The sequence below is a fragment of the Apium graveolens genome, chromosome 3, assembly GCF_009905375.1.
Source record: "Apium graveolens cultivar Ventura chromosome 3, ASM990537v1, whole genome shotgun sequence".
NCBI classification, from domain to species: Eukaryota; Viridiplantae; Streptophyta; class Magnoliopsida; order Apiales; family Apiaceae; genus Apium; species Apium graveolens.
In genome coordinates, this window is record NC_133649.1 from 139,108,575 (window position 1) to 139,117,167 (window position 8,593).

The following is an 8,593-nucleotide window of genomic DNA, read 5'->3' on the forward strand; positions in this document are numbered from 1 at the left end:
CTATTTTACTAAGTGGATTGAAGCCAAGCCTTTGGCCAAGATCACAACTAAGCAGGTTGCACAATTCCTGTGGGAAAATATCATGTATCGGTATAAAATTTCCCGCATCCAAGTCACTGACAATGGAACACAGTTCAATAATAAGGAATTCAAGAAGTATTATGAGGAGAATGAAATTGAGTTACGATTCACCTCTGTGGCTCACCCACAAGCCAATGGGCAAGTGGAAGTGGCGAATCGAATAATCCTGGATGGACTAAAGAAGAGGGTCAAAAAGTTGAGGAATAACTGGGTGGATGAAATACTCCCAATACTGTGGGCTTATAGAACTACTTGCAAAGTCACTACCGGAGCCACTCCCTTCATTTTGGCATATGGAGCTGAAGCGGTTGTTCCTGTGGAGATATCACATTCGTCTCCCAGGATTCAAGCCTTTAATGCTGAAGAAAATGAGGAAGGGCAAAGATTAGCCCTGGATCTAATTGATGAAGTACGAGATGAAGCACATGTGAAGATAGTGGAATATCAGAAAAAGGCTTCGTTCTACGACAATCTAAGGGTTAAGGAAAGGTTCTTCAAGCAAGGAGACTTAGTCTTGAGGAAGGTGGAAGCCTCTGGCGTTGGGAAGAAAGGAAAGCTTGCCCCGAATTGGGAAGGGCCGTACAAGGTTAAGAGCGTTCAAGGAAGGGGAACCTACAAGTTAGAGACTATGGATGGTTTTGAAGTCCCGAGAACTTGGCATGCACAAAACCTGAAGGTTTACTATGTATAAATCAGTTGAGTACGATTCTCACTTGTCAAAATGACAAGTAGGTTGAAAAGCACCTTGAAGCTTTGCTTGCGTAGGATTTTATATTTTAATTCCAGTAGGATTTACATTGTCAAGTCATTATTATTAAGGGTCGAACCCATGCTATGTAAGGTTTTGGAAAACTAGACATCATATTAATGAGTTTGAAATTATTTCAACCTTTGGATATTTAAGTTGTGATGATACTTTGTGTGATTTTAACAAAGATCATGTTTTGATCATTAAAATAAGAAGACTTTAAGAATTCTTCTATCATAAGGAGTGCTTGTCGCACAAAGGGCTAAGAAGTTCAGGTCATTTAACGTTAAAAACATAATAAGTGCTGGAAAGTTAAAGGAGAAAGGTATGAAGAAGAAAACAACATCAATTAACCCCGAAGGGTAATAAGTTCTGGATACAAATAAAGTTCAAAAATAAGTTATGAATAAAATTACAAACTAGAAACACTACTCCTCCATGTGGGAGCCTTCATTCTCCTGCTCCTTTTTAGCACCATCCTTTTCAGCATTCTTCGCGGGAGAAGCAGGAGGAGAAGTAATGCTAGGATCCAAGATGCGATCATCCGGCTGAGGGGAGTTGAAGAGGGCATCTATGCTGTCCTCCGTCTCAGCCTACTCAGGACTTATAAAGTCCTTAGGGTCGACTAAGCCCGGATGCCTCTCAGAAATCGCCTTCACGGCCGCATCCCATCCCTGGGTAAACTGTAGGGAATAAAGACCCTCATCATGAATCTCCATGAGATTCTTGAATTTATCAGAATCCATGTAATCATCAATGAGTTTCTCCTTATCACTCCTAAGTTTCACTAGCTCAGAATGAGCCTTAGACAACTCCTCCTTCTTTGTGTCCAACTTCTTCTCCAGGACCTTAGCTCTCTCCTCCCATTTCTTCATCTCCTTCTCAAACTCATCGGAGTTACCCTTCCAAGACCTAGCCTGATGGAGGGCCGCCTGGAAGTAGGTGTTACTCTGCACAAAGAAACATGAGTTAACACAAGTTTATTGAAAAATAAGAAAGTTGGAATTCAAAAAGAAAGAGTAGTATGTTACCGCAGCTTGGGCCTGAAAACCCAGAAGCTCGATGGTCTCAATGTCACTCCCCGTGACGATGTCAGTGAAGTCGTGGGGGGTGATGGAATGGTACGACCAATCCTTAGCATGCTTGGTGGATCCAAACACCGTATCACTTCTCCTAAAGCCCCAGTTAGGCCTGAAGGAGTGAACCTTAAGTGGAGGATCCACATCATCCCCCAGCTCCACAACAGGGATGTGAGGCCTAAGGAAGGCGGGAGCATCGGGCTTGCCTCTGGGATCTCTATTTAGCCTGGCCCTCTTCTGGCGGCCCGATTCCCCCTCCTTAGGCCTGTTGATATTATTAATGGCCTCGCAAGCTGAAAGAAAAAGAAGAAAGAATATTAAACTTCAGAAGATAATAAAGTTGCAATAAAAAGGAAAAAAGAAATAGCAGCACAGATGTAAGTTTACCCTTATCACTGGCATGAGAGAGACCGACTTTCTTCAATAAGAACTCCTCTAAAAGAGTCCAAGTATCTGTTTTTCCGTCATCTGAAATGAGGGTTTGATAGGCCACCTCCTCCTCATCAGTTAACCTGATGCTACCAGGACTATCGTCTAACACTTTACAAAAGGGCCTACGGAAGAGTGTGGCCCAATTACCCCCGGCCCAGGTCAGCCCAACAAACTCATCCCTCCATTTAGGGTTGTTCTCAACTATAGAGTTACTATCAAAGATATGGGGAATTTTGGGTCATTGGCGAATCAAAACCCAACCCGGTTGACCCATGGAACTATTATAAAATTGGAAAGTTTTCCTAAAAACAGCTACAAAAAGGGGAAATTTATTTCTAAGACACAAAACCATAAAACAGATAATATTCCTCCATGCGTTAGGGGGAAGTTGACAAGGGTTAATTTTTACATCAGCAAGCAAACGAGGAATAAATTCATGAAATGGAAACCTAAGATCCGCGGTCAGGGCTCCTCGATAAATAAACAGAGTATCGCCCTCCCAGTTACATGTCCTATACCCAGGGGCGGCTGGGGTAATTCTAAGATGAGGTGAAAGTCTATACATGGTGTTCATGGACTCGATTCTACCATCTAACTCATGAAAGGTGTTACCATAGTTATATGAATCTAATTCAGATAAAGAGGGATATTCATCGCCTCTAGAGTTTATCATATCGATTAAGGAAGTATACGGAGATTGGATTTGAATGGATGTACCTCTCTTGGAAGTGTTCATCTTCCCCAAACGAGCTAGATCACGATCCGCCATTGATATTCTTCGGATGAAGGCTTGAAACCCAGAAAAACTTGAAGGTGGTGGAGCTACGGTGGCTGAGGTCGCCGGAAATCGCCTTTCTAAGGGAGGAACCTTGAGAGAAATTTGAGAGAGTTTTTGGAGAGAAAAGTTGAGAAATGAGAAGTGAAGTGAGGATTCTCACTTCTCACTTCTCTTATATAAGTGAAAAGCTCGGAATACGAGGCGTTTTAAGGCCCATACAGCAAGGCCCAACTTGAGGAAAGCCCATTATGGGGAAGTGTTAGGAATATTCTAGAAGCACGGATAGAAACTGAAGGGTCAAAAATCGACCAAAATTTTGAAGAAATGATTCGATCAGAGTCCTGATCGACAAAAGGCAAGAATCCTGATCGAAATTTCATTCGATTAAAAGGGTAAAAAGCCACTTAGTTCGATCAGAGTCCTGATCGACAAAAGGCAGGAATCCTGATCAAAATTTCATTCGATTAAAAGGGTAAAAAGCCACTTAGTTCAATCAGAGTCCTGATCGACAAAGGGAAGAACCCTGATCAAATTTTCATTCGATTAAAAGGGTAAAAAGCCACTTAGTTCAATCAGAGTCCTAATCGATAAAGAGAAGAACCCTGATCAAATTTTTATTCGATTAAAAGGGTAAAAATCCACTTAGTTCGATCAGAGTCCTGATCGATAAAAAGAAAAACCCTAATCGAATTTTTATTCGGTTGAAAGGGTAAAAGTACACTAAGTTCGATCAAAATCCTGATTGAAATCGATCAGGAATCCTGATCGATTTTGCATAGATCCTGATCGAAGATTCCATCGATTAGAATGGTGTATTGAAAGCTAGTTCGATCAGAATCCTAATTGAAATCGATCAGGAATCCTGATCGATTTTGCCTAAACCCTGATCGAAGATTCCATTGATTAGAGTGTTGTTTTCTGAGCTAGTTCAATCAGGATCCTGATCGAAATCGATCAGGAATCCTGATCAAAGATTCAATCGACCAGAATGACAATATCACAGTAAGTTCGATCAGGATCCTGGTCGATTTCGACCAGGATTCCTGATCGATTTGGTATGAATCCTGATCGATTTAAGCCAATAAAATAAGTGAAAATCCAGAAAAATAAGGAAAAATCGAGAAAAATAAGGGAAAAATCCAAAAAAATTCAGGGAAATTAAGATAATTCCTAAATAATAGGGATGAAAGCAAATCGTTGTAAATGTGTAGGTCGCTCCACACCTTACGCCAAAAAACGATACCCTGTAAGGGAACAAGTAAACTTAACTTCTGTGAAACAGAGCCACTGTTTCCCAAAAGTTGGGGGGCAAATGATAGGGAGTAAATAAATCCTGATTACGTAATTAATATTGCATTGATTATACGTGAATTGGGCTATAAGGCCCAATAAGAAGATATATGACATTCAGACCAAAAAGGTTAACACATTGATCAGGCCTGATGGACCAGATCAGGCCTGATGGAACAAAGAAAGCCCAAAACCCTGAATATTAATTAATTTCATAATTAATTAATAAGGGAGAAAAACAGCTATTAAGATGAGTCCGGGAGGGGATATAAATCCTTGTAGATTAGCCTCCAAGGAACCTCATGGATAAGGAATCAGCTTCCTACTTTCTAGGACTCCAAAGTCCATTCTAATTCCAAGACTTGTCCACCAAGTCTCCTAACCCAAGTCCAATTCAAGGACTCCCAACATCTATATAAGGGGCCTCACCCCACAAATCAGAACTACATTTTTGACTTGATCCTTGGCAATCAGCAAGGTACGTAGACATCTTGTTAAGACAGATTGAGTCACGAAACACAAGAGCAGTCAAATCGAGCCTCGAAGCTCACGTTCCTTAGTAATAAATACAGCAATTATATACCTTAGTTTTTAATCCATAACACAGTGTATAGGTGCTACCAGAAGATTTCAGTGTATTAGCATTGATTGAAGATAGACAGTGTATAAAGCATAGGAATTTGAAGAATTGAAGACATGGTATAGACAGAGATTAAAGAAGACAACTGCAGTCTTGAAGTTATACTCACTAACATGAGTTCATTTATATGTTCAAGCGTCGGTGAAGAAGAGTGAATGAAGTATTCAAGATTGTAGTAGCAATGAAGACGTTGTCTAAAGTACCAGAAAGGATTCCAGTGAGAGTATATTTGTTTATTGACAATCAGTGTTTGAAGCGATAAAGTTGTTGCAAGTTTAACAATGTAATCAAGGCTATAATATGAAGACCTGAATCAGGGTTAATCGTCTGTGAACCAGACCAGTTGTACTAGGCGTCAACAGCTCGTGAAAGGAATCTGGGTATTGATTTTAGAAGAATTGTTAAGTTGAGGAACGTACTTGGATTGAACGTTTATCTGTTAAAGTACGAGAAGAGGTGTGCGAGATATACAGCTAAACTGCTCGAGAGATTATCGAAGTTCAAAGTTTAATTGTTAAATTAAATAAATTTATTTAATTGACTTTAATATAATTTATTTAATAAACTTAAAATAATTTATTTTATAAAATTTAAATAAGTTTATTTTATAAATCTAAATTAATTTATTTATATAAGTTATATCTAAGTTTATTTTATAAATTAATTTAGTTACAATTTAAACTTAAAAAAAAGAAAAAGAAAACAAAACAAAACAAAACAAAACAAAACAAAAAGAAAAACACAAAGAAAAAAACAAGAAAAAAGAAAACAAAAAAAAATAAAAACAAAATAAAAAGAGAAAAAGAAAAACAAGAAAAAGAAAACTAAAAAACAAAAACAAAATGAAAAACAAAAAAACAAAAGCAACCATATATTGTCGCTAGTTAGTAATAAAGAAGAAGAAACCTTGATGGTCGCAAGTTAGATAGCAGGTTGGTAAAGGAAGTAAAGGTTTTTGTTAGTCGCAAGTTAGACTTCCTCCTCCTGGTCGCCAGTTGATGTGCCAAAAAAATTTAGTCGCAAGTTAGCAGGTCTAAGCTCCCCAGCCACAATTTTATTGTATTATCAATTAAATTGTGTGGTTCATTTTTAGCCACATATTTTAAATTGATATAAGTCTACACAAAGTAGCAGAAATATTTAGCAATTGAACTTGTTCTGTTTATCTTCTTCTCCAACAAAGAGAGCTGATAATAAAATAGAAGCAAAGATTTTCAGAGAAGCTCTGACACCTTAAATATCCGTTTAACTTCTCACTGGAGTAACGTTATAATGCCCGGTTTAACTCTTGTATATTCTTAGGGGCATTATAAACGTTACCCGGTAATTAAATTCTTAGACATACAAAAGCTATAACATTGTATATAATTTAATTTATTGACCTTTGTAGAAGCTAGGAACTTTGTTATTCTTAGATTGTAGCCGATTAATTTATTTACCGGAGTGTAACAACACCCCTCGCGGATTTATATATGAATATATAATTACCCGAATATCTTGTGTCATCATTTTATTGTTCCAAACACTATTCACCTCAAGAACACGAAACCACTAACCGAGCACTAAATTTTATATCCGCAAAAGATTTGAAAGAATTTTTTAATTTTGTGATTATCGTATTCAACCCCCCCCCCCTTATACGATTATTCGGGACCTAACAATTGGTATAAGAGCTAACTGATTGATACACAAATGAGAATCCTTAAAAATAATTTATTTTATTAATTTTTTATTTACATAAATTTATTTTGTAAATTTGATTTAGAAAATTTATGTTATAAATTTAATTTAAATAAGTTTATTGTATGAACTTAATTTAAATAAATTTATTTTATAAATTTAACTAAATTAATTTACTACTTAAATTTTAGTAAATAATTTTTTTTAATTTGAATTTTTTTTTTTGATTTATAACTGCCAGTTTTGTAATTTATTGCTGCCATTTTCTTATGTTTATTGGCTGCCAAAATTCTCGTACATCTTACTTAACCAAGTTCATTCACTTGAAATTGGCAGAACTGTGTTTATTATTAAAATAAATGGTAACTATTATTCAAAGGGTGTCACTCATCTGGACGAACAAAGCAGGCGGGTTGACAGCACGCGCTAGAAGAAAGTTACGCGCTGGAGATTTGAGTCGCAAGTTAGGAAGGAAAAGTCAAGCCACGCGCGGAAAACAGAAAAAGAAGCAGGTTCACGCGTGGAATCTCCGCTCCTGTCTTAGCAAGCGCCTGCAGCAAAATAGAAGTCCACGGAAGCCGAGGTTTGTAACTTGCGACTAACAAAAAACGAGTCGCAGGATAGTAAACGTCGCAAGTTAGCAAAACTGTTGGTCGCAAGTTAGGAAACCCCAATTTTTTTTATTTTTTTAATTTATTTATTTATTCAGAAAATTTAAAATTCTTAAATTCAAATTTTTCTTAAATAATAATTTACGTTTTATTTTTAAGAAAATTTGAAATTCTTGAAAATTAAATTTTCGTAAATATTTATTTTTGATTAATTTATTTTCTAAGAAAATTAAAAAATTTGGAAACTCATGTTTTTCTTAAATATAAAATTAAGGGTTCTCAAGGTATTGGTAGATTCAAGATTCCTCCGGGCTTTTAAAAATGATTTTAATCTTTCAAAGAAAATGAAGACCATGTGCTATTTAGACGGAAAATTCCCGCATACGGAAATTGTAGATAATGGTTTTCTTAATCCAATGAAGCTGATTTCAAGACCTATAGAAGAAAATTGTGGAACTTCCTCAAAGGCTTACTCCATAGGATACTACTGGGTTTTCAGATGCAGGAAAGGAATGAAATTTCTACGGGTACAAGTTTTCTCGAAGATTCTAAAGACAACTCAATGATCCTAGGTTATACAGTCATACAGTGATTTGTACCAATGCTACATTTATCCGGGAATCACAGAGATCAGAAAGGCAGGAATTCTGGAGGTCAGAGAGAATAGTGGGGACATACAAACATCTCAGTTACATGCAGTAAAGTTGAAAACTCGGGACAGAATGTAAGAGTTACTGATAGCTGAATCATAGGAAGCTCAGGTAGAAGTACTTGAGGACTGGACGTCAGGGCAGTGTTTCACATGTCAGGGAAGTTTAGTCGCATCAGATTCACAAGGAGTACATATGCTATATCCAGGGATCAAGCCTATCTATACTGAAGCAGAGACTTTTACAGATTCAGTTCAAGAGGTGATTACAAGACTGAGATTGGGATATAAACAAGATTTGATAGCTACAGGTATGACAAGCAATATGTGTCAAGTAACTATCAGGGGTTTTGCTACAACAGAACAAGAAGCTTGACAAACAAGGATGAGTAGGGATTCAGTTAAAGAGCTGTGACAAATGTGGAATGTTTTCTTAGGAAGCAGCCAGTCAAAACTTAGAGTGCACGGAAAAGAGTTGGGATGAATCAGGTGACGAGAATAATGAATATCTTGCTTTCATAGCAATCTCTGAAGATGGTTCAACTCACATATCTCAGGTTTCAATTTCTTGAACAACTGTAATATTTTGCTCTCAATATTCAGTG